Here is a 27,348-nt window from a genome sequence, read left to right on the forward strand (position 1 = left end):
GTGAAAAATCTCGTGTTCAACGTCTCTAATAACAAGAACACGTACAGATCTACGGGTTGTCAAGATTCGAACCAGACCGAGACCAAAAGGTGAGATTTGGCTAAAAAGGTTAAGTTTTTATGGTTGGTTTCAACTTGCAAAATGATATAACGTTAGATCGGGCTGTAGGATGTAAGAAAAACATTAACTTGGTGAGTTATAACCTCACGGTAGTGTTATAGGACAAAAAGGTGATGTTCGGACTACGAAAAACACGAGTATACAAAGTTGGTACGGCCCAAAACCCATAAAAGGGGTAGAATCGGGTCCTAAGGAAGAGTGACGAAGTAAAATGGCTTTAGAATGGTAAAAATGAAGAAAAGGAGATTCTATTCGCATGAAAAGGAATCGCATCACATGCCATGCGAAGCGAATGGTGCCGTGCGAAGCGAATGGTTCCATGCGATGCGAATGGCGCCAAGCGAAGTGAATGGTTCCATACAAAGCGAATGAGTCCATGCGAAGCGACTGGTGCTATGTGAAGCGAATGGTGCCATGAGAAGCGAATGGTGTCGTTCAAAGCGAATGGTTCCATGCGAAGCGAATGGCTCCATGTGAAGCGAATGGCTCCTTGCGAAGCGAATGGTTTCATGCGACTGGTGCTATGTGAAGCGAATGGTTTCACTTGGGAATCTTGCATCAATCAAATCTTGTAAATCTTGTGGATGCATATAATGCAGATCACCATCCTCTCGTATGACTACAATAGGTATACCTGACTCATTTCTCAAAGTGGTCGAATCATCATTTTGATTGTATGTTATGTATGTGATTCTTCCAAATTGGTGCACTCTTGAGTTGGGTTCCTTCATCTCTTCTCTCTTAGCCAAGCACTCTTTTAAGGTCTTCCTTTTCTGATAAGAGCTGCTTGCTAGAGTTCTCTTTTTCTTTGATTCAAAGAGAGAAAGCTCAGATATGTGAACTTCACTTATTCTCTCCTCCTCTTCTCTTCTTCTGCTTGGCTCCTGATTTCTCTCTTCTTCGGCTGCAGAAATGGGAATCCCTTTTCTGCTTGATCTTTTAAAAACATTGAGAGATCATTCCTTAGTTGACCAGATGGCTGACTCCTTACCTGATTGTCATATAAAGTCAGCTCAGCCATCTTTGTCAGTTGTTCTGTTGTAAAGTTTCTCAAATCATCTCTAAGATGATGAGATGTTCTGCTTCATCTTCAGTGACAACCCTTAAGGTCTTCGATCTTCTGTCAAAGTAAAGATGTGTGGGCAAATTCAAATTTCTTGGCTGCACAGGCCTCACACTCTCTGACCTATGGGTTCCACTTGAGCTCCCCTTTTCAACTTTCTTAATCTTATCAAGACCCTCTTCAACATACCATCTCTTTATCGTTTCATCTGTTTGTACCAACAACTTTGACATTCTTACACCCTTTTTGTGGAGAGCACTCATCATTTCAGCACGTACCTCCTCTTCAACTCTCCTCCTTTCCTCCTGTAATTTTCTTTGGGTTTCAAGATACAGTTTCTGCTCTCTATTATATATCTCCATTAATTGTTCAAGAGGCATGTTTTGAAACTGTTCTTCTGACACACCCTTTTCCATCACAATTCTTTTTAACAACTCTACCCTCTGAGGGTCCTCAAACCACTTCTTTAATTCTTGATTTTTCTTTTCAGCTTCATCCTTTTCCCTTTGTATCCTCATTTTCAACTCTTGCTCTCTTTCAAATTTTTCTCGACTTGCTTGATCTTTGCGAGAGTCTTTAATTTGTTAAATTCTTCTTTTAAATTCTCCATGAGAAAGATTTATCAAGAAGTTGTAGCTGTAGCCATACAGCTGAAGGAATTTGTGTTGGTACATAAATGTCAGTAGTTCATAGTCTAGCGTTTGTAATCGAGTCTGTAATGTAATTATGTTTAAGTTTATGTTTATGTATGTAAGCGAAGTTGTTAACAAGTTCGCTTAGGCGAACTTGTTGAACAAGCGAAGTTGTTGACAAGTTCGCCTAGGCGAACTTGTTCAACGAGCGAAGTTACTGACAACTTCGCCTGAGGCGAAGTTGTCGTGTATTTATATAACCTACGGGTTACGGTGTGATGTTAGAGTTTTGGTTAATCACGTGTAATTCAGTAAGTCTATAGACGAGAGATCGAGTCTGTAATAGACGTCTTTCAAGTTATATTACATAACGTGTTCGTTTGTATCGCGTGTGTTTGGTTTACGTATTCTACGCTCGTAACTACCTACGCAGGGATTCCGCACCTACGTAGATAGCGATATCCCGTGTAAGATCCGTCCGGGAACCTACAATTGGTATCAGAGCTTTGGCTCGATTGTGTGGTTCGGGATTTCACGCGGGTGTAGAAAACGTCTCGTTTGACCTATTCGCGGGACGCGTTTTCGTTGATATTGTGTTATACTCACCTTATACAGTCATATTCAAGCCGTTACACCGACCGGAAACTGCTAAATCGTCGAAAACAGATCTGAATATTTTCAGTGTTCTTCAGGCGAAGTTGTTGTTCTTCAGGCGAAGTTGCCGTCACTAGAAGTAGGGTTTCGGCGAAGATATAAGGTTGAGCGAAGTTATCCACAACTTCGCCTACCTCATAAGTTCGCCTAAGCGAAGTTATCCTCAACTTCGCTTACCTCCTAAGTTCGCTTACCTTAAGCGAAGTTATTCTCAACTTCGGCAAGTCACGCGAATTTAAGGATTTTCCAGCGAAGTTAACACTTAAGCGAAGTTATCCTTAACTTCGTCTATAGTACTGTTTGGAAGAATTTTTGTTTTTTTTAGGTTTTTCGTGTTTTCGAGAAGATGTCGCCGATTAACATCTCAGAGTTAGTCAAAATGGAAGTTGAAGCGGGGTCGGCTACGAAGGCCCCAAGGTTGATCAAAGGAACCGACTTTGTAGCGTGGAAAGATAGGTTCATTCAGTATATTAAATACCAGGATGCAAAGATGTGGGTGTGCATCCAGGATGGATATATTCCACCGACAATGGAATACGAAGGTCGGGATGTGATAAAGAAGTACAGCAAGATGGAGGAAGAAGAGAAGAAGATGTATGAGGCCGAGAGCAAGGCCCATGCTGCAATTACTATGGCTCTTCCTCAAGAGATTCTCCATACATTCCGGAAGTACACTTCTGCACGAGAGCTTTGGGATGCTCTTGAGAATAGATTCGAAGGGAACGTGGGTATTCGTTCCTCGAAGATTAAGCTGTTAAAGACCCAGTTCTCTGTCTTCAAGTATTTGAAGAACAAATCGCTCGATGATATTATCACCCGATATTATCATCTAATGACAGAGCTGAACAACTATTCTATTGCTTACAGAGAGGAGGAAATAGTTGAGAAGCTTCTCGATGCTCTCCCACCAAAGTGGGAAATGTACACTGTTCTAATGAGGGAAGACAAAGACTTTCCTAATTACGACTTGGAGACAGCAGTAAACAAGCTCAGAACCTTTGAGCTTAATATGGTTCGTAAAGAAACACCAACGGATCAGGTTCAAGACCCTGGTATGTATGGTGCCAAAGTTAACTCAGGCTCAAGTTCGAAGTCTGAATCTGGTGCTTACTACTCCAAAGGAGAGTCAGGTTCTAACTCTTCTCATGAAGGAAATGTGTCAGTAAACATTAATGGTGATGTTTGCTTTGTTGCTGGAGGATCAAGTGCTTCGAAACCTCAAGCATCCAAGAGTAGTTTCTCTCCCAGTGCTTCAAGCAATAACTACACTAAGATGCCAATGAGTGTCAAATCTGCTGAAGAGCAGTTTGCACTCTATGCATCTTTTATTGCTTCTTACGAGAACTACATACAAGGGAAGATTGTGGACCCTGCTGCTTTGGAAGAAGACTATGACCAGATCGATCCTGATGATCTGGAGGAGATGGATCTGCAGTGGCAGATGGCGATGATAGTCAGAAGAGTGAAGCGTTTCATGAAGAAGACTGGCAGAAAGTTCGTAGGTGGAAAGCCAGGATTTGATAAGTCAAGGGTGAGGTGTTACAATTGTCAACGAAATGGACACTTTGCAAAGGAGTGCACTAATGCTCGTGTAGAACGTAGTCAGGGGAGGACTACACAGCAAAGTGGAAATAACAATGGGGATAATGCCATGATGTCTGATGCTGGTGAATACAACTGGAACATGTTCTCTGGAGAACTCTTTGAGCAGGCACACATGGCGAAGGTTGCAGCTGAAGAATGTATGAAAGCTGCTGAAAATGAAAAAGCTTTCATGGCTAATGACCAGAACTCCGAGGTATGTACTAAACCTATCTGTACTAAATGTGAGAACTTGTCTGAACAGCTTGCTACAATTACTGATCAGTATGTTAAGTTGGATGCCGAATTTAAAACCTTGAAAGAAGATCATCACTTCACAAAAACAAGAGAAAATAATTATAAAATAAAAATTAAAGCTTGTGAAAAAGACGTTAAAAGTCTAAAAACAAAATTAGCTGAGAAAATTGATGTGATCGATCTAAAGCTACGAGGTTTTAGAAGAGAAAACCAAGTTAATCGCTGAGAAAGAAAAACAGATTCCTGATCACCAGGTAAAAGTGGTGGAACTAAATAGGAAACTGGAGCAATTCCGGAATTCCTCTGCTATTCTTGATCACCTCGTTAGTGATCAAGGTTCCTCACCTAAGAGGGGAGGAATTGGTTACCATGAGGTTCCACCACCTTATAACCATAATTATACTTTCAATCCTAGTGTTCATGAATCTGTTAATTTTGTAGCTGATCAGACAGGTCCTGCTAAGGAAACTGGTAAAGAACCGGAAGTTAGAAAAGGCGAAACAAGTTCGCCTGTCTCAAAAGTTAAAATTTCTATTTCAAGTCCAGTCTCATCTGATTCGGATAAGTCATCCGAGTCGAGTAAGACAAAAGAGAAGGAAGTATTACCCACTAGTGGAGAAAAAGTTAAAACAACTAAAAGTAGTACTCCACTCAACCCATATGTCCCACCTTATGTGAGATGTACGGTTGGTAATACTGCCTCCACATCTAAAACATCTGCTGAAAAGAAAGCTGAATATAGGTGTTGTTTTAGATGTAATCAAACAAGGCACCTTGTTGCTGATTGCCCTCTGAAGCAGCGTTTCAGAGAGGTGAGGCCCTCGAAAACTGAGACTAAGGTTTTTGGTAATCGTTTAAATGTTAAAAATGAAAACCATTCAAATTTGAGAGATAATACAGGTTTTCAAAGAAACACATCTCGTTTTTACACTACTAATAACCAAACCAAATGCTATAATTCTTTTGATTCTCTTAATGTGCGTCGGTTTGGTTGGCCTCACTATCAGTCTCCAAGGAGGTATCCTGTTAGGACTCGTGGAAAATTTTCTAATGCTAACTTTGGTCAGCCAAGGTGTGTGAGTTCTGTTAAGAAGGTTAATCGACCCAAGACCAAGAGGTCTTGGGTCCCCAAATTTTAATAATCTCTTTTGTTTGTGCAGGAACAGTTGAACAGGGCTTCCAATAATCTTTGGGTTGTGGACAGCGGCTGTTCCCGGCACATGACTGGTAACAAGGATTTGTTACAAGATTTAAAACCTGTTCAAGGAGCAAGAGTCAGTTTTGCCGGTGAGAATGGAGGCAAAATAACAGGAAGGGGTACGGTAACTAACGGGAAGATGACGTTAGAAAATGTGAACTTTGTTGAAGAACTGAAGCACAATCTGCTGAGTGTGTCGCAGATTTGTGATAAAGATTATACCGTACACTTCACGAAGACTGATGCGATTGTGTTGAAGCCTGGTTTTCAAATACCAGAGGAGTGGATAGTAATGAAGGCTCCACGTGATCGAAATACGTATATGATGGATTTAAGTACAACTGAAATGTCAACAGAAGAATCGTGTCTTTTGACGAAAGCAAGCGAATCGGAATCTGAACTGTGGCACAGGAGAATGGGGCACATTCATCTTCGGAAGATGAACCATATTGTCAGACATGGGCTTGTGTTGGGTGTTCCCTTAAAAAGTTTCAATTTTGAAGACAAATGTCTTGCGTGCAAAAAGGGAAAGCAGCACAAGAAGTCCCATCTCACCAAGAAAGTATACTCAATTGCCAGTACACTAGAGCTGCTTCACATGGATCTCTTCGGTCCTGTGAATGTAAGAAGTCTAGGTGGTACAACTTATTGCTTGGTGATCACTGATAACTACTCACGATACTCGTGGGTATACTTCCTGAAATCAAAGGACGAAACGGCTCAAATGGTGAAGAATCTGATTACCAATGTTGAGAACATTATGGATAAACGAGTGAAGTTCATCAGAAGTGACAATGGTTCCGAGTTTAAAAATTTTGAAATGGAGATCTTCTGTCTGTCAAGAGGGATTGAACACCAATTCAGCGCTCCGTATACTCCGCAACAGAATGGAGCTGCTGAAAGGAAGAATAGAACTTTAATTGAAGGAGCCAGAACTATGCTGGCTGATTCGAAGCTTCCGGTGGTGTTCTGGGCTGAAGCTGTTTCTACAGCTTACTATGTACTGAATAGAGTTTTAACGGTAAAAAGACTTAATAAAACATGCTACGAGCTTATGCATGGGAGAAAGCCCAATTTGTGTGGACTTGAAGCTTTCGGGTCCCCGTGTTCAATTTTGAAGGCACATTCAAAGTTTGGTGAAGCAGCCGCTGAAGGAATCTTAGTCGGCTATGAAGTTGGGACTCCCAACAGGCATGTCTTTAATACAACGAAAGGCAAGATTGAGGTGGTATGTAACACCGACATTACGAGTTACAGATCGCCAAGACCGAGCATCGGACCTCCTGGGATTTTCGACTATGATAGGCTCTTCAAGTCTTTTAACATGCCTGATTTGTTTTGTACAGAAGAAGAAGAACGTGTTGCTACGAAGATGATTCTAGATGAGGAGGAAAATTTGGCACATAGACAGCTATTTGATGATTGTCAACCTTCCTCATAAAATTCTATCGGTTCCCCTGCTGTCTCTCCTGAAGAAGAGTTTATCAATCCATTTCACTCTCAGCCAGAAACAACCATTGATGAGCTCTCTACTAATTTAGAAGATAATTTGCATGTCGGTGTTGTGCCGACCACGAGAATTCACATAGATCACCCTTTGGAGAATGTTATAGGTGATGTGTCCTCCGGTGTACAAACCAGAAGTAGCTTGAATGAGCACACCTGTGTTTATACAAGCATTAAGGAAACGGGTATAATGAACGAATGTTTGTGCTCATGCTTTATTAGCCAGATTGAACCGAAAAATTATCAAATGGCTCTTAAGGACAGCTCGTGGGTCGAGGCCATGCAAGAAGAGTTGGCTCAATTTAAGAAGATGGAAGTTTGGACTTTGGTTGAAAAATCAAGAAATGTGCATGCGATAGGCACAAAATGGGTTTTTAAGTGCAAGAGAGATGAAAAGGGGATTATTATAAGAAACAAGGCGAGGCTGGTCGTTAAAGGATTTAATTAGCAAGAGGGGATAGATTATAATGAAGTGTTCGCTCCGGTGGCCAGGTTGGAAGCGATAAGATTGTTTTTGGCGTTTGCTGCTTTTAATAAGATGAAAGTGTTTCAGTTGGACGTGAAGAGTGCGTTCCTCAATGGGAAAGTTGATGAGGTTGTGTATGTTGAGCAACCTCCGGGTTTTCCTGACCCAGACTTTCCTGATCAAGTGTACAAGTTGAGCAAGGCGCTTTATGGATTACATCAGGCACCTCGTGCCTGGTATTCAACGTTATCGGACTACTTGCTAGAGAATGGTTTTGAAAGGGGTTTGATTGACAGCACACTGTTTGTGAAGAGAGATGGAAGTGACTTCCTGCTAGTTCAAGTCTACGTGGATGACATCATATTTGCTACATCAAGAGTCTCCATGTGTCAGGAATTTGAGACCGTCATGAAGAAAAGATTTGAGATGAGTGCTATGGGTGAACTAACGTTCTTTTTAGGATTGCAGGTTGATCAAAAGAAGGATGGGATGTTCATTCATCAAACAAAATATGTTCATGATGTCCTCAAGCGCTTCAAGATGGAGGACTCTTCTCCATTTGACACTCCAATTTGCGTCAACCACAAGTTGGGAGCTGAAATAGACGGTGACGCAGATGTGGACCCAACTCTGTATAGGGCTATAATAGGTTCTTTGATGTATTTAACTGCTTCTAGGCCTGATATAATGTTTGCTGTTTGTCTTTGTGCTCGTTTTCAGGCAAACCCAAAGGAATCTCACATGAAGGGTGTGAAGAGGATTTTGCGGTATCTCAAAGGCAAGCCGAAGCTAGGGTTGTGGTACCCGAAGGGAGGAGACGTGGAACTGGTTGCTTATACGGATTCTGATTATGGAGGGTGCAATCAGAGTCGGAAGTCGACAACAGGAGGATGTCAGTTTCTCGGTGGAAGATTAGTTTCCTGGCAGTGCAAGAAACAGACATCAGTCGCAATCTCTACGTGCGAAGCTGAATATATGGCAGCATCCAACTGCTGCTCTCAGGTTTTGTGGATTCAGCAACAATTGCGCGACTATGGTCTGAATTTCTTACTCACTCCTATTTTAATTGATAACACTGCTGCCATCTCAGTAATTAACAATCCCGTGAAACATAGTAAAACTAAACATATTGACATTCGTCATCATTTCATACGGGATTATGCTGAGAAGAAACTTATTAAGGTCGAAAAGGTCGATACGCTAGAAAATTTCGCTGATTTATTTAAAAAAGCGTTTGATAAATCTAGATTTCAAAACCTAATTGAGCTAAACGGGATGATCAATCCCGAGTAACCATTTTTTTTTTATTATTGTGGTTCGTTTAAAAAAAAAAAAAAAAAAAAAAAAAAAAAAAAAAAAAAAAAACTTCACTATTGCTTAAAATTAGTCGGTTACCTCAGTTTGATGGACATATCCTCGGATATGTTTTGGTCCTCGTCTCTACTTGTAGAGAATGAGGGTCGCCATTAACCAGATGACTGAAAGTGACCGGGGCGGTTATGATGTGTTTTCTTTCTGTCGCTGAAAATTAGTCGGTCATACTTAGTTAGAAGGACACAAACTTGTATGTGGTCGGTCCAGTTGATCCATTGGATCTTCAGGATTGCCGTTTACCTGAAGACTTTGACCTGATCGGGGCGATTGAAGTCAAAATTTTTTTTGGGAAATGAAATTACTTTTCAAGTCTGTTACTTCGTAAGAAGTTAGTTAGCTATGTTAAACGGAAAATTGATCCAACCATGGAAAATGATAGATATACTAACTTTGTGTGCTTAACTAGTGAAGTTATTAGGCTTAAAAGGCTTTAGGACAATCATTGTATGTCATGGTAACTTTTTATGGTGCGTAAAAGTAGATGTGATACAAATTAAATTTTACTTGATTTTATGTGGAAACTCCTTAAGAGTTTTGCGTGTCTTCATGTATATCTTTCCGAATGATAGGCAGAAAAGTGATTACCCAGTCATACACGAGCCCGTAAGTGTTCTGATTCCCGTGAAGAAGGCGTTTCAAGACACTGTAGTGATCCAGATTCGGGACTTGCAGTTGTTTATTACTCTGAAGTCTATAAGTATGTCTGTTAAAAAAAAAAAAAAAAAAAATTTAGTACTTATGAAGTTATTGTAACATTCGAGAGTTCAAGATATCGAGACTTCTCAATCATGGAGTAAGAAAGAAGAACGGGAAACAGATCAAGAATATTTACAGTTTAATCAGACACTATGGGTCGAAGTCAATTCGGGGTGACTTGGGGAAAGCCAAATACGCTTTGAGGATAGATAGGAGGCATCAATATTTCTGAGTTGTTGCCCACTTAAATTTTAAGGATTAATTGAACCTAACTCGTATCACAGAAACGATGAAAACCATCTTAAGCATATTACCTGCTTACAACCTGTCTCTATATGTCATAATACAGCTAAACACGAATCTATGTGACAGTCACGTAGTTAGTATGATTCCTGTTCGGATCTTTTCTAAAACGTAGCAGTCCCTATCGAGACTGAAATTTGATCCCTTATACTTTAAAATTATTACGTTTTTGTACTTAGATAGCTTTATGATTTCTTAACTGGTTACTTAGAATTGATCATGTTATTTATTTCTTAAAGGACAATTTTTAACTTAATTGACAAATGTTAAAATCTTAAGGGTTAAATTTTGAAATTTTAGGCGATGTTGTTGAACAGGCGAAGTTGTGAATAACTTCGCCTAGGCGAAGTTATCCGTAACTTCGCCTGTATAACTCCGCCTCTATATAAGGATGTTCAAAGGTCACACTATTCATCAGAAATTCAAGCGAACTTATCCGAGAAATCCGGCGAAGATATATATTATCCGGCGAACTTGTTTCGTTTCCGATTTCGATCCTTTTTCTCAGTTTCGTTCATATATTCTAGGTGTGTGTTATCGATTAACCGTATATCCAACGACAGTGATGCTTTTCATAGGTCGTTTTGAACGGTTTCGTGACCTCGGTCCGGTGACCTTTCAAAACCGAGATTTACAAACTTGTTTTACGTGTTCATGGACGATCTTTTCATCTAACCATCCGCAATATCATGTGTTAGAGTCTCCTGGATCGTCAACCTTTGCCGAAACATCGGATTCCGGCTGTTAGAATCCTAACAGTCGCCGATTCAGTTCAGGCGAAGTTAGGGTTTCGGCGAAGTTATCCTCAACTTCGCCTGACGATTAATTTCGCCTGAGGCGAAGTTATTCGCAACTTCGCCTGAGGATTAATTTCGCCTAACCCTTATCTTCGCCTGAGGCGATGTTGTGAAGAGGCGAAGTTAGTGAAGTTATCACTAACTTCGCCCAGAACATTTTACTTAAAATTAATTAGACGAACTTAAAGATGAAGCGAAGTTGTTCCCAACTTCGCCTCACCTTTAACTTCGCCTATACAGGTTTGTTCACAACTTCGCTCCTGGTAATCAAGCGAACTTGTGTACAACTTAAACGTTTATCTAACTTGGTTCGTTTAGTGCAGATATGGCTGCTGTTGGAGGTGCAGGAGGTGCAGGTGATGACGGTGATGATCACAGACAATTCTTCCCAGCTCATAACCAGTTCATAACACTTGACCCAGATGCAAAGGGCGTGGAGGACTACAGGGAGATAATTACTTTTCTCCTGCGCTCAAGGATATATCATGCAATAACAACTACCCTGCCTATTTCCCTACCGAATATTGAAGACTTTTGGGAGACGGTAGACTACGATTGCCGGGTTGAGCCCCCGGTTATGCGAGCCACCGTAAACGGTCAAGTTGTTCAGTTTTCTTCTGAACATATACGGGTGGCGTTGCAGTTTGGTGAAGAAACGAGGGATGACCCAACGGAGTTTGTTGCGCCATTCCGTGATGGGGCGTTCCTCAGGATGGGGTATTCTGGTCTCTTAGGGGACACTCAACGGAGGAAGGGATTCCTTTTAGATCAGTGGCGCTTCCTTATGCACGTCATGATCGTATGTATGTCAGGACGGAAGGCAGGCACTGATGGTATGGGTGCGACAATGCAGTCTGCTATGACTGCGTTGACTTATAATAGACGATATTCTTTCAGCCAGATGATCTTTTACGAGATCGATAGACAACGAAGGGCTGTGGCGCGTGAGCGGTTTACAATGTATCCTCGATTCTTACAGATGATTTTCAATCATGTGGCTCCGACGCTGCCTCAACGACGCCCTATTCGATACGTGGAAAGTGTGACAAAACGTATCTTTGCACAGTGTCGCACTTCCAGCGCATGAAGCAAGCCTGAGCTGCGTCCCAGGCATACTCCGCTCTTTGGGTATCTTATAAACCCGGAGTATGTGCCTGCGGCAGGGGACGAGTTCAGAGACCCAAGACCACAACAGGCGGCAGCACCCCAGGCTGTATCAGCTGCGCCTGCTGTATCTGCTGCTGTGTCAGCTGCAGAGATTGACCTTGATGCCATGTTGGGAGGTCACGGATTGTTTGATATGGACCGAGTTGATCCACAAGAGAATATTCAAGTCTCGGGTCCACAGGCTGACTTTGATGATGTGATGGAAGAGGCTAGAAGGATGATGGTAAGGCATGAGAGAACAGTTGGGAAACAAAAGAGAACTGTTGACGACGACGACGAGGAAGATGATGAAGAAGAAGTTGTGCAGCTGGTGAGAAAGCGTTCACGAAGGGAAACGACAGGTATGGGTGTAGGAGCTGGAGAGACTTCACGGTTGGTACGTTTTGCTCCACCTGCCCTATCTGGTATGTCCTTTGTTCCTACCTCTGTGCAGGTATCGAGTACAAGCGCTACGGTTGTTCCCGTAGTGGCTACATCGTCGGCTGGCATTCCATCGATCACGGCCGTCCAGACGTCGACTCCAGCAATTGTGTCTCTACCATCTCAAACGCGTATTCCATCGGTGGTAGTAGCACGATTTGTCGAGTCTACGGTCACCACTACTGCCGGGTTATCGGGTACGGTACCACCTGCGGACACGCCCACTTCTGACTCGGAACGAATAGCTTCACTAGAGCGGATTGTAGCTGAGCAGTCCAAGACTATTCAAAGCCTAGTGGAAGCAAATCAACTGCAGGCATCCCTCCTGGCTGAGCACGGGAAAGTAATTGATGCCTTGAAGGTGTTCTTGGCATCTCAGGGGGAGATGAGCTGTAGAGGAGATGAGTTGAGGACCAAGCGACGAAACGATCAAGACGATGATCCCAATGCACCGGAAGGTGCAGGTGGTGAGTTGCCAAGAACTACTATAGCTCTTGGGGCTTCCACAGCTGAGGGGGAGTCTGCATCTGGTGATGATGTGGTTGCTGTTGGTGATGATGTGGATGTGGTTGATGATGTTGAAGATGTTGATGATATGATTGATGCGCTGAAAGAGATAGACGATATGTTAGAGGATGATGAGTTGATAAATGAAGAAGATGTTCTGCCAATCGATGAGATTGAAAAGATTGGTGCAGAAATTGTGGTTGAGAATGTGATAGAAGAAGGAGAGATTGTTGAAGAAAATGTAGAGCATGAGATCCCTGTGATTGAACAGTCGACTATATGTGAAGATGCTGTGGTTGACAACACTGAGTGGGAAGATCAGCCAAACTGGAAGGAAGGCTGCGCTCAGTGGTTTGTAAAGACGAAGAAGCCAGCAGTACCGACGATGTTCAAGAAGTCGTATAATATAAAGGGATATGCAAAATCAAAGAAGGGAATCATATGCTGGTTGTACGATGAAGAGTTGAAACTATTTGTGATCAAACGTTACGACGGCATTCAGTACTTCAAGAAGATGTTAAGATCCCTGAATACCTTACCGGAGTGTGAGGTGAAAGACTTAGCAAGACTGGGGATGATAAACACAAGCGAATTGGGAAAATTGTTTGGAAGGAGGCCATTAAAGATAAAAAGTTTGAACTTCTGAAGCCTCAGAAAGGGAAGTTAGTAGAAGACAAAGAAAGAGGGATGAGGGCAGACGGCAAACTATGGATGGTTATGAAGTATAAACCAGTCCGTCATTTAAAAGAAGTGCCGATGAAGGTGATGCCCAAAAACGTCTTGAAAGACTTGAAGTGGTGGTACATGGATTGTGAAACTGCTGAAGCGGTCATGGAGGATGAAGATGAGCAAGAGATCATGAGAGTGTATGATCCTATGCACTTAGTCAATCTGTCTCAAGCCGACTTGCAGGTACTACATGCTAAGAAGATTTTCTACATTCCTGCTTGGAAAGTGGAAGCTAAGAAGTACCAGAAGTTGGTTTCTGTATGTGTTAGACAGGGAGTGCATGCTTGAAGAGATGAAGAGAGAAGACGAAAGATTACAAGACACAAGCTTTGAAGATCAAGATATGAAGCTACTGCCAAGGGGGAGTCTGTTGGTACATAAATGTCAGTAGTTCATAGTCTAGCGTTTGTAATCGAGTCTGTAATGTAATTATGTTTAAGTTTATGTTTATGTATGTAAGCGAAGTTGTTAACAAGTTCGCTTAGGCGAACTTGTTGAACAAGCGAAGTTGTTGACAAGTTCGCCTAGGCGAACTTGTTCAATGAGCGAAGTTACTGACAACTTCGCCTGAGGCGAAGTTGTCGTGTATTTATATATCCTACGGGTTACGGTGTGATGTTAGAGTTTTGGTTAATCACGTGTAATTCAGTAAGTCTATAGATGAGAGATCGAGTCTGTAATAGACGTGTTTCAAGTTATATTACATAACGTGTTCGTTTGTATCGCGTGTGTTTGGTTTACGTATTCTACGCTCGTAACTACCTACGCAGGGATTCCGCACCTACGTAGATAGCGATATCCCGTGTAAGATCCGTCCGGGAACCTACAATTTGATATCCTTGTGTTTGGCTTTCAAAGATTCATAATATTCTTCATTTTTCTGTTTCCTTTCAGTCTTCTTCAATTTTTCCTCATCTTCATTTTCCTTTTCGGCTTTCTTCAATTTTTCTTCATTTTCACTTTCACCATCCAATTCAATTACTTCTTCAAGGTCATGAAGAGCCTCAATCATTGGTTCATCAGTTTGTTTGGATTGATCTCTTCTACCTTCTTCAAGTTTGTCTAACCTCAATTTGTACACCATTTTCTTGACAGATTTTTGTCTTTTGGATTTTGGTGTCTCAACATCATCAATGCCTTTTCTTTTTAGAGATGATTTAGATTGAGTTGGAGAACTTGATTGAGTTACTTGATCTTCTAGCCCTTCCATTATGATCTCCTCATCAACTGATTCTGATTCTTCAATAACAGGATTATCTATATGTATCTCTTCAGAATTTTTAGTGACTTCTTGAATAATGGGCTCAGTTGGATCAACTTGCTCTGCAGCTCTTGATCCTTCTTCTTTGCTCATATTTATGAAGTTTTGTTGTGCTTTCTTTGCTGCTGTTACAATGTCTGGGTGATGGTTTTCTGGGTTGTTCAGTATGAGTGTTATATCTTTCATTATCACCAGTTTGACCATTGTAAAAGCTGAAACCTCAACTGTTTCATCTTCTTCATTCGCTACAGGACCTAGTCCCAGTTCATCTTCATTTACTTGAAGCTCTTCAGGCTCGGTGATCAAGGGCTCTGTAGCCTTTTGTTGTTCAGTTTCTTGTTTATCATCATTCAAATTTTCTTTCAAGGCATCAATTGTTGCCTTGATTGCTTCATCAATTTCTCTTAATCTCCTCTTTTCTTCATCTTCCCTCTCTTTCATATCAATTAAAGCTTCTATTACTTCCTGAGGGATTTCCTCCGCTTCTTCCACCATTTGTTCCCTTTCAAGGGCCTCCAACTCTTCATTCATTAGATTAATTGCAGTTTTCACAGATTCAGCTTCAGCCATGTCTTTATCAATAAAATCTTCTTTAAACAATAGATCATCAGACTGAACTGCATGTTTGGGTAAAGGATGTAAGTCATCATCTGTGTGGGCAATCCCTTTTCCCTTTTCTTTCCTCTTCAACTTTTCCTTTTCAGATTCATCTTCTTCGGTTTTCTCCCCATCACCTTCTGATTCTCCATCATCATATGCTTGGTTTAGCATATTTAAAGCATCAGATGGTCCAGCTTCCTCTTCAAGTCCAACTTCCTTTTCAATACTAATATTCTCCCCCTGTTTTGGTGCATCTAAGGTCTTCTCAACCTCAGATTGCCCCTCAAGAGTTTGAATTTTTAGTAAGGCCTCCTGTAATGCAGCTTCCAGAGCCGAGTTCTTTGCAGCCAAAATGGCATTCTTCTCTCTCAGCATGATGTTCTCAAACACCAGTTTGGCATTTTCACACACAATATCATAAAGATTTGGACTTAATGGTGGGGTTTCAGCAGTAGGTTTTGGAGCTGGTTCAGAGAATGGTTCAGTATCTTCAATTTCAGGGGATGGAATGGTGTATGGTTCTGGGACTTGAGTTGGGAGAGTAGCAGGTTTAGATTGTTGATGGATAGGTATGTCTTGTTCAGTTGGCTCAGTTGTGACAGGTGAAGAACGAATCTCATCATTATCAGTTGGCTCATGAGCTTCTTGTCCAAGTTCATACACAGTCTCTCCAATTACAACCGGTGCATCAATAGCACTGTCAATAACCATTGCATCTCCTCCATCGGCACCATCCTCATCATCATTATCATTATCATCACCATCATCAACTTCCTCATCACTGTTGCCAGGAGTCCTTGGTATAGCAATGGCACCCAGTGCACGTACAAGTAACCATGGGAGTACATCCCACTCATCATTCTCAATGAAGTTACTCTGAGCATCCTTCATACGTTTGCATATGTTTGAGTCCTGCAACTTCAAAATCTGCCATGTCCTTTGAATGTCTGGTAAGGCTCTGTTTATTAAGATTTGAAGAAACCTTGGATACATCAGAAAACGTTGAGTAACATTCTTCTCTGCATTGGAGATCATCCCTTGAAAAATAAGTCTTGAAATATTAAAAGGTTGCTGGTAAAGAATGGCGACTGTGAGAGTCCCAAGCTCTCTGCTCAACAAGGTCCAAGTCCCTCTCCGAGGAGATAAGGACTGGATTACGTGATGAATCAAAAATCTGTAGATTAATGGAAAACTTCCCTTTTGGAACTGTCCTTCCTTAACGCCTCCCTGATAGCCCATAGTCTCTTGAAAAACTCTTAGTAGCCTTGGGGCTGAGTAGGATGGCTAATCCTCAAAATTGTCGTGAAGTTTCAGAGCAGCTCTGATTGAGGCTTCTGTTATCTCAATGTCATGATTTAGTATCGATGCCTCAATTCTGTCCCCATTGATGTCATTGACATGTGTTGCAGACCCCCAAAAATCCGATATGTGATTTCTGTATATTGTGGGGTCGGTAGTTAACGCCACCCTCAGATTGGAGTTTCTCAGAAAGTTTATCATTGGCTCCAACTCACGGTTGTCATCGTCTATCGCCAATCGAGCACACATATTATGCCGTTTTTCAAATTTGAAGGCCATCAGTTCTGCACAAACAAGAAGAGTTGTCAGTACACAAAGTTACAGAACTAATATATGAAAAAAGATAGATGATGAATGGCGTCTTCAATTAACCTGTTCCGTAGTAATATGAGTACCTGCAAAACAAGTAAAACAGTTAGTCAGGTTATTCAATTGGAAACCCTAATTTCAAAATCGGTGCGACGATTATCGAACAGCGATGTCTTACCGAAGTCAAAACAGAGCTAATGGTGCTAATCAAAGAGAAATTAACGAATAATAGAACGGCGAGCAAGGGGAAGATAGCACGAGCAAGAGGGCGTTCGTTTAGGTTTAATTAGAGAGTAATGTGAGAAAAACTTTTTAAGTCCCCTTTTTATACCTAACGATTTGGTGGTACAGTACCTTGGTTTGTCGTCTAGCACACGACAGTTGTCATTTAATTTCAAATTTACATGTAGCTTCCTTGCTCGATTATATAGCCAAAATAAAAACTTGCTCCCCCTGTAAACAAGGACATGGTACAATGCTTGCTCGAGCATACTTAGAAATATATCATATCAATTTCTTATGCTCGAGATGCATTCCTGTGTGCTTGAAGTACAGTGTGCTCGAAAGCCTTAAAATCTTTCCTAATCCCGCACTCGAGCATAGAAATTGGTACCCTAGTGTGCTCGAAAATTTTGTAGCAAAAAAATCATTACTCATCTCGAAATTTTAACTCAATCATCTCTACACGCTCACTAAGATACCGAGCACAGACCTTGCTCGAAACACTTAGATGTTTCCTATCATTCAGTTTTCGTGCTTGTAGACATGAAATCATAGTTACTCATGCAATCATGCTCAAAGATACTTAGTAAAATAACAAAGTATATCTTCATGCTCGAAGATCAAAGATAACAAAACACATCAAAAACAAGCTCGAAGTACAGTCTAATTCCTAGATCATACTCGAAAATACTTAGACAAAAACAATCTTCTTTAGCTTAGATGGCAATTGTGAAGAACTTTCCTCTTGTTCTTTTGAACATCTTCTTCTTGGAGCATAGTCCACATCACCCACATCAAATAATTCATGATTAGAGAAAACTGGGTAGATAGGTGGACGACTTTGATCATAAGAGAATTTGCTTTGTGTTTCTGTTCTCTTCTTGATGGCTGGTGGTGATCTAGCACATATATCAAATGGAACATGCTCTCTTCTCATTTTCTCATGATGCTCTCTCACCTTTGATGTCATAGGTGGCAGAAGAGGAATTTTGTCACCTTTCTTCTTCTTTGCTCCTTTCTTCTTCTTGCTCTTTGATGACTGAGAGCTTCCACAGCTACAATTGCTTTCTTCACTGGAGTATTCACTCCACTTCTTTTTCTCTCCTTGAAGCTGTTCATCCACCACAACGGGTTTTTGAGGTTGAAATGTTTGTTGCTGGGTTCTATTCTGATTTTGATAGGGATTTTGATTGGGCATTTGAGTCCTTTGCTACTGAAAGTTCTGATTCTGATTCTGATAGAACTGACTTTGATTTAGTTGATTTCCAAACTGTCTTGGCATGTTGCATTCTCTTGCAAAGTGTCTAGGTTGTTGACAGTTATAACAGATGGCCTTGGATTTGTCAAATCCAATTCTTTCATTTGGTCCATTGAAACTACTTCTGCCAGTTCTGTTATACAACCTTTTACTTCTTACTGCCAACATGGCCGCTTGCCATTTGATGTCCATATCTTCTAAATCATCAGCATCTATTTGTTCTAAGTCTTCTTGCATGATGCTTGTGTTTATCAGATTCTTGGCCACAAAGGCATGATAAGACTCAGTGAACATTGAGAACAAGGCCTGATAGTCTGTTCCTTGAGTCTGGTTGTGTTATGTAAAATTTGATTGCCCATTTCCAGTAGATGGATGGTCATCTTCAATCAGTTGCACATTGAATCTTGACTGATTGTTACATGAGGAATGTGCATCTCATGGTTCCTCAACAATAGGCTGTTGATTCTTGACAGAGAGGTTGCCCATGGGTGCCACAAATGCATTGTTCATTTGGAAGCTTGGCTTGTCCTCTCGAATCATGTGATTCTCTATCATTTCATGTTCAGCAGCCTTGAGGAAGGCAATCACATCATCTAGTTTGAAGGTAGGAAACTTGCCCTTTCCTTTATGAACTTGCTTGCAGTATACCATTCCCCAGATAGAGATGATAAAAGCTTCTTGTTAAGCTCAAAGTCGGAAATCTGCAAATAAGTGGTCCTTATTTCATTTACAATGGTCATGAACCTTTGTAACACTGACTTTAGACTTTCTCCTTCCTTAAACTTGAACCTGTCCAACTGCTGCTTCAGTCGATCTTTCTTTATATCTCTTAACTCAGTATTACCTTCAAACATTTCAATCACTGCATCATACATATCCTTAGCATTCTTATGATGATTTACAGTTGTTAGAATCTCCCATGAAAGTCCCAACTTCAGCATGGACAGTGCTTTGTCATCCCTCTTTTTCATTCTTAGATCTACCACAGCACTGTTATTTGGAGCGGCTGAAGGAGTGTAATTCCCTTCAGTAAAAGCCATCCAAAGTTCTGGATCGTTGTAGTTCAAAGCAGCCTCAAACAACACCTTCCACTTTATGAAGTTCTCTTGTCCAAGTAATCTTGGAATCTTGTTGGTTGAAACTTCTTGATCTTCCATTTTATCAGATCTGATGTTATCAATAGCAATGCACATTTAATCTTCACTTTTCTTCACAAACCTTCAGTCTCGTGGTCTTCAGTGAGCTTACTCAATCTCTGATACCACTTGTCAGGACCGTTTGTCGGGTACAACCTTAGCAAAGGTTTGACAAGAACACACCGACTTAATTACTCAAAGACCGATTGAGTATCCCGACGGAATCAGGATATTCAATGATTGAGAATGAAAGCTTGTGGAGAATTATCAAACAGAAAACAATAAATGATAATCGATAAAGACTATTTCAAAGACAAAGATTCACTATATTAAATAATACATCAATGATACAGTGAATGGAATGTCTAGGGTTTTGTGTGACGGCGGCTTTTGATATTCGTCTGCTAAGATTGTCAGTATGCGTGCCCAAAAACCCCTCCCTCCTAGTCGTACCCTAGGATGTCTATATATAGACCCTAACATTCCATGTATACGCCCTAGACATTACATAATGAAAGATAAATCTAATACAAGTGTTTCAGACCTCGAGCAAGGTATATACCTTGCTCGAGCAAGCTTCCTATACAAGGTGTGCTCGGAGGGTGTCCTCAAGCATACTTTACTTAGAATTTATTCTCTTTCGGAGAATACATATTCTCTTCGAGTAAAGCTTCATTCCTCTTGACGTGTTCAAACTTTGCTCGAATAAGTCCATCGAGCAAGCTCATTCTTCTTGATGTCTTCAGCTTTTCTTATTCAGCAATCTTTATCATGCTCGGATGTAAATCTTGCTCGGTAACTGAACTGTGCTCGAAGTCTTTGCTTTGATTCACGTGACATCCTCTTATTGCATCCATGCTCATCCCCATGTGCTCGATCATCCTGTGCTCGTAACACTTGGCTGGAACTTGTATAATCAAGATGTTTGCTCGATTGGCAATCCATGCTCGATAGAAGAATACCCTTGCTCGTTGAAGTGTAGCTTGCTCGAAGCCTTCAACACTTAGAAGAATCAACCATTTAAGATTCAGAACTTTGCTCGAAGTAGTAAAAACCATGCTCGATCGTCTGGGCTTGCTCGTATTCCATACTTAGCCGTTTATAAGGAGGTTGAGAAGATTCCAATCTTCCTTATTAAGAAATCCGACCCAACAGGATAGCCCTCCATAGTTTAAAAGAGTAAAATATATTTTTAAAAAAATATAATACATTTAGACGTATTCATGTCGTAAAACACATTCATACTATAAAAAGGTGTTGGTCTTAGTGTGCCCAAGACACATATTATTATTGATGTGGCTAGTACATTATGATCCATGTTGGGTCATACCCAATAACAAGCTAGACAAACACCAATTATATTTGTTTATATATGATATGATCATATGTAAATAAATATTAACACTTGTGTTATTTTGAAAGTGTTTCTAAATACAATGTACTTGTGAAATAAATAAATCATATGGATGATTTATATTTTGAGAGAGAGCATTCCATAATGTTAATTAAGATGGTAACAATATGTTAAAAATGTTACCAAGCATGTTACCTATAATATGTTGTATTATACCACAATATGAGTTTTATACCATTTTGTATAAAAGGAAACTTTATAAAATATATATATATATATATATATATATATATATATATATATGGATAAGAAAGGAAGGAAGGCCCCCCCCCCCCCTCTCCTCTCCTTCTTATGTTTTTTTATCATATTTTTTTTGTGAGTAGGTACAGGCAATGGATATTATTGGTCCATAGTGAGGTGTATTTTGAATAAACACCTCTCCCTCTTTCATTCAACATACCAATTCACAAGTAACAAAACATTCCTCTCTTCCTTTTCTCTCCCAAATTTTTGGCCACAAGGAAGAACATCAAGGTGGAGTTGATTTTCAAGTGAATCCTAGCTAAACAAAGGTGTATTGTCAGAGGCTTGGGGTATGCAAGCTTAAGAAACTCCCATTGAAGTTCTTGCCTACTTTTAACCATCTCCTTCATCTTCTCTTGGGTTTACTTGAAAGGTAGTTTAACATTCATGGACTTATAGTGACATGCATGTGATTATTAGTGTGTATTTCGTATATGGATCCGGGATTAGATTTTGCATGTATAAAATTGGTTTTATGCACAATAAACTAACAGGATTTAAATCTTTTATCCGCTGCATTTTCATAAAATTGGAGTTTTATGACTTTGATAATCTTGTTAAAACCCAACAATGGCATCAAGAGCCGCTTATACAAATGCATGCTTCATTAGACCCAAAATTTTCGGGTTTATGGTAGGTTTTACCATATGGCCGAAAGTTTTTGGGGTTTTGTTTACCTCATGGTTTTTCAAGGTTATACTTTACATGCATGTGGTAATCTTGAAAAACTAGGTCATTTGGATGATTGATTGTGTTATTTGGACAAAACCCGAAACTTTCGGTTTAGTTGTTATTTGGGCCAAAAGTTTGAGGTAAAGGGGACCAATTTTTGGTCTTGGGTTATTGCATATTTGGATGTGTAATAGATGTTCATAACCTAGCATGTCCCTGTGTTTGGTTGAATGATTGTGTTGATGTGTTTGTTCATTCAAGTGGTTGTTTGTTCATTCGATATGGTTATAATATTTATCTGGGTTTGTAATCTATTTATTCATTTATTTGGTTTGTAATAATAAGTAGATTAGATGCATTTCTTTTACTAGAAAAATGTATTAGGACATATTTTGTAAAAGAAGATGCAAGGATGGAAGCCCAAATAAAGTGGAGACCACAACACGGGGGTGAACACTTGGGAGCATTTGGATGCGGGATCAAGTGGGAGTTCACCGACACAAGATTATGTCCTTTCGGGTCCCTTAGGAGAGACCTTTTTGACACACTTGTCTTCGGTCAACAAGTGTAGTCAACATTAGGAGGCTATGGTTATGAACTTGTGGTTGTATGTTTTATGCTTGCATGGTTGATTTTCTTTTGTTTGTGTTATTGCAATATGGTTTGCTAACTACTTAAAATTAACAACTAGCATAAAATTGGTTCCTTAGAAATCGTTAGGTAATAAAAATTGGTTTTAATAAAGTCTAATGATTTCATAATAAAATGGGTTTTATTAATAGGAACTTTGAAAATGGGTTTTTCAACTAAGTACCATACATTTGAATTCATGCAAATGAAAGGTACATAAATGGTTTTCCAATCTAGAATTTAGAAAACGAAAATCCCTTTTATAAAATAAGTCGAACACCATCCTTTTATACAACACTCGAATCACTTGGGAACTCGATATGGGATAAAGGTCACCTAACCATGTTGGAGGAAACTTGGGAACTCGATTTGGGATAAAGGGTTGCAATCGTCAAACGTTGACTACCTTGTTAATTTAAATAGTAGGATAAATGTCACCTAACTACTATTTGAATGTAACGTTGGGTTCTAGATTTTAATCATTAATTGTCTTGGAGACATAAAGGGTATTAACGATTAAAATTAATTATTGATATCGAAAATACTAAAATTGAGCTTTGTTATTTTTGTAGATGGCCGCAATCAACAAGCCACCTAACGTTATTATTCCACCCGTTAACAACCTGTCACTAAGATCTATTCTTGATAAGGATTGTCTAAACTACACCAACTTTATGGATTGGTATCGAAACTTGAGAATCGTTCTCAAGCAAGAAAAGAAATACTACGTAATAGACGAGCCTATTCCCGATGAACCTAGCGTTGGCGATGCCGATAACTATAACAATTGGGTAAAGCACAATGAGGATTCGGTGCAAGTTTCTTGCCTCATGTTGGGAACTATGATTCCCGAAATTCGAAAGGATTTTGAACTTCATGGGGCATACGACATGATTACCCAACTTAAGGAAATGTTCCTTACACAAGCTAGGGTGTAGCGCTTCGAAACGGTTCGAGCGTTTCATGCATGTCGTACGGAAGAAACCAAATCCGTTTCCTCCTATGTGCTTAAAATTAAAGCCACATTGATCGTCTCGAGCGCCTTAATTGTCCCGTCTCAAAGGAGTTAGCCACGGATTTGATCCTAAATGGGCTAACCAAGAAATTTGAGACCACTGTAATGAATTACAATATGAATGGATGGGACAAAAGCATTGGTGAGCTTCACGCAATGCTCAACACGGCCGAGATGGGAATGGGTAAGAAGGTTTTACCAGTTCTCACGATCAATGAAGGTAGAAATAGCAAGAGGCATCACCCGGAACCCAAGGCAAAGGTTGCCAAAGGTAAGGGACAAGTCAAGGGCAATTTCAAGGGAAAGGCAAAAGTGGAACCACCCAAACCAAATAAGCTAAAGGTTAGCTTGGAGGATCCATGCTTTGGATGTGGGGAGATTGGCCATTGGATGAGAAATTGTCGAACCCGTCTCAAAGAGTTGAAAGCTAAGAGGGATGCGGGGCAAACCTCGGGTACAACTTTCATGATCCATGTTGATCTTAATATTATTTCCTCTAACACATGGGTATTGGATACCGGATGTGGAACTCATATTTGCAATTTGTTGCAGGGGTTCAAAGGAAATGAATGATTCAAGAAGAAAGATATTAGTCTCTTCATGGGCAACGGAGCAAAGGTTGTTGTCGAAGCCCAAGGGGACTACATTTTGAAGCTTCCAAATGGTTTGGAAGTTATTTTAAATAATGTTTTGTATGCTCCTAGTTTGACCAGGAATATTATCTCTGTTGGTACATGATGTCAGTAGTTCAGTGTCTAGTGTCTGTAATCGAGTTAGTTGGATTTGTATTTTATATTAAGCGAAGTTAGCTCACAAGTTCGCTTATATAGGCGAACTTGTGGAACAAGCGAAGTTAGTGACAACTTCGCCTAAACATGTTAGGCGAAGTTGTCGAATGTTAAATAGGCTAGGTTACGGCTTAGTTGAAAAGAAGAGTTATTATTAGAGTTTACGAGTTTTGTGTAATCGGTGATCAGTGAATCACGTGTTTCCAGTTGCAATACAACGTGTCTTTGTTTATTGTAACGTGTGTTTGATCGTGTTAACGTGTATCGTCTTCTACGCTCGTATCGTCTTACGTAGGGATTCCGCACCTACGTAGAACGAGATATTCCGTGTAGATCCGGCTGGGAACCTACAATTGGTATAAGAGCTTTTGCTCGTGATTGTGTGGTTCGGGATTATCACGCGGGTGTAGAAATCGTTCCGTTCGACTATTCGCGGGACGAGTTTACCGAATTTTTGTGTCTTACTCACCTCCCACCATCATAAACAACCCATTACACCTTCGCATACCTCGCAAAACGTCAAAATCAAACCTGCAAAATCATCGTGTTCATCAGGCGAAGTTGCCGCTACTGTTTGTAGGGTTTAGGCGAAGATATAAGGTTAAGCGAAGTTATCCACAACTTCGCCTACCTCACAAGTTCGCTTATCTCAAGCGAAGTTATCCACAACTTCTCCTACCTCACAAGTTCGCTTAACTTAATCAGGCGAAGTTGAGAAATCAAGCGAAGATATGACTTAAGCGAAGTTAACTTTAACTTCGCCCACAGTACTGTTCAGAATAAAATTTTTATTTTTCGGGTTTCTTTGTGTTTTCGTTTCGTGAAAGGTGACTTCAATAAAAATTACGGAACTGGTAAAGATGGAAGTGGAAGCGGGTTCAGCTACTAAGGCACCGAAAATGCTTAAGGGTACCGATTTTGTGGCGTGGAAAGATCGGTTTGAGCAGTACGTTAAATATCAAGATGCTAAGATGTAGGTGTGTATTCAAGACGGATACATTCCACCAACTGCTTTGTATGAGGGTCGTGAACAGATTAAGAAATACAACAAGATGGAAGAGGAAGCAAAGAAGATGTATGAGGCTGAAAGCAAAGCTCATACTGCGATTACAATGGCTCTTCCATAAGAGATTCTTCACACCTTCAGGAAGTATAAAACCACTAGAGAGCTATGGGAAGCACTTGAAAACCGATTTGAAGGTAATGTGGGGATACGTGCATCCAAGATTAAACTACTCAAAACCCAATTCTCGGTGTTCAAGTATTTGAAGAATGAATCACTTGATGATATCATCACGAGATATTATCACCTGATGACTGAACTCAGCAATTATTCTATTGCTTACAAAGAAGAGGAGATCGTAGAAAAGCTTCTTGATGCTCTCCCACCGAAATGGGAGATGTACACTGTCTTGATGAGAGAAGATAAAGAGTTTGCCGACTATGACTTGGAAACAGCAGTCAACAAACTACGAACTTTTGAACTTAACATGGTTCGAAAAGAGACACCAACTGATCAGGTTCAGGATCCGGGAATGTATGGTGCAAAAGTTAACTCATGTTCAAGTTCGAAGTCTGAATCATCTGCTTACTACTCAAAGGGAGACTCGGGCGCTAACTCAACACATAAAGGTCATGTAACTCTCAACATGGATGGTGATGTGTGTTTCGTAGCTGGTGGAACAAATGCTTCTAAACCTCAAACAACCAAGGGTAGTTTCTCTTCAAGTGTTCCTAACAACAACTACTCTAAGATGCCCATGAGTGTTAAATCTGCCGAACAGCAGTTTGCTCTCTATGCATCTTTCATTGCTTCGTACGAAAACTACATTAAAGGTAAGATTGTTGACCCTGCAACTTTAGACGAAGACTATGATCAGATCGATGCTGATGATCTGGAAGAGATGGATCTGCAGTGGCAGATGGCGATGATTGTGAGAAGGGTTAAAAGGTTTATGAAGAAGACTGGTAGAAAGTTTGTTGGTGAAAGACCAGGTTTTGATAAGTCAAAGGTTCGGTGTTACAACTGTCAACAGAATGGCCACTTTGCTAAAGAATGCACAAATGACAGAGTTGAACGTAGTCAGAACAGGTCTACACAACAGAGTGGTGGAAGTAGTGAGAATAGGGCGATGATATCCAGACAGAACGAGGAATACAACTAGAATCTGCAAGTTGAGGAAGTGTTTGAACAGGCCAACTTGGTTAACATCGAAACTGAAGAAAAACCCAGAGAGACAAAAGAAGATCAAGCGTATATGGCAGAAGTGACATATCAGCTCTCCGAGGTAAGTAATAGTACTAAACTCCCTTGTACGAAATGTGAAAATCTGTCTGAACAATTGAAAACAATAACTGATCAGTTTTTTAGTTTGGATGCTCAATTTAAAACATTAAAAGAAGATCATCATTACACTAAAGCTAGAGAAAACAGTTACAAGGTAAAAATAAAAGCTAGTGAGAAAGATATTAGAAGTCTTAAAGCCAGTCTAGCTGAGAAAATACAAGTAATTGATCTTAGCTATGAGGTGTTAGAATAGAAAACCAAACTAATAGCTGAAAGGGATAAACAGATAGCTGATCACCAGGTGAAAGTGGTGGAACTAAACAGAAAACTTGAGCAATTTAGAAATTCCTCCGCTATACTTGATCACCTCGTAAGTGATCAAAGTTCCCCAGTTAAAAGGGGAGGAATTGGATATCATGAAGTTCCACCACCTTATAATCATAACTACACTTATGATCCTAGTAATCAGAAATCTGTTGATGTTGAAATTGGTCAGACAGTTCCTGTTAAGGTTACGATTAAAGATCCAGAAGTTAGTAAAGGCGAAACGAGTAAGCCTGTTTCTAATGTTGAGATTTTTGTTCCTAATCCTGTCTCATCAAATTCGAACAAGTCATCCAAGTCGAGTGAGACAAAAGATGAGGCAGTGTTACCAAAACGTGGAGAGGAACATAAACCAACTGAAAAGAATTCTCCACTAAACCCGTATGTCCCACCATATGTTAGACAAACGGGGAGTAATG

The sequence above is a fragment of the Bidens hawaiensis genome, unplaced genomic scaffold (assembly GCF_021521415.1).
Source record: "Bidens hawaiensis isolate Kalapana, Puna unplaced genomic scaffold, B.hawaiensis_p1.1 tig00028022_1, whole genome shotgun sequence".
In the NCBI taxonomy this organism is placed as follows: Eukaryota; Viridiplantae; Streptophyta; class Magnoliopsida; order Asterales; family Asteraceae; genus Bidens; species Bidens hawaiensis.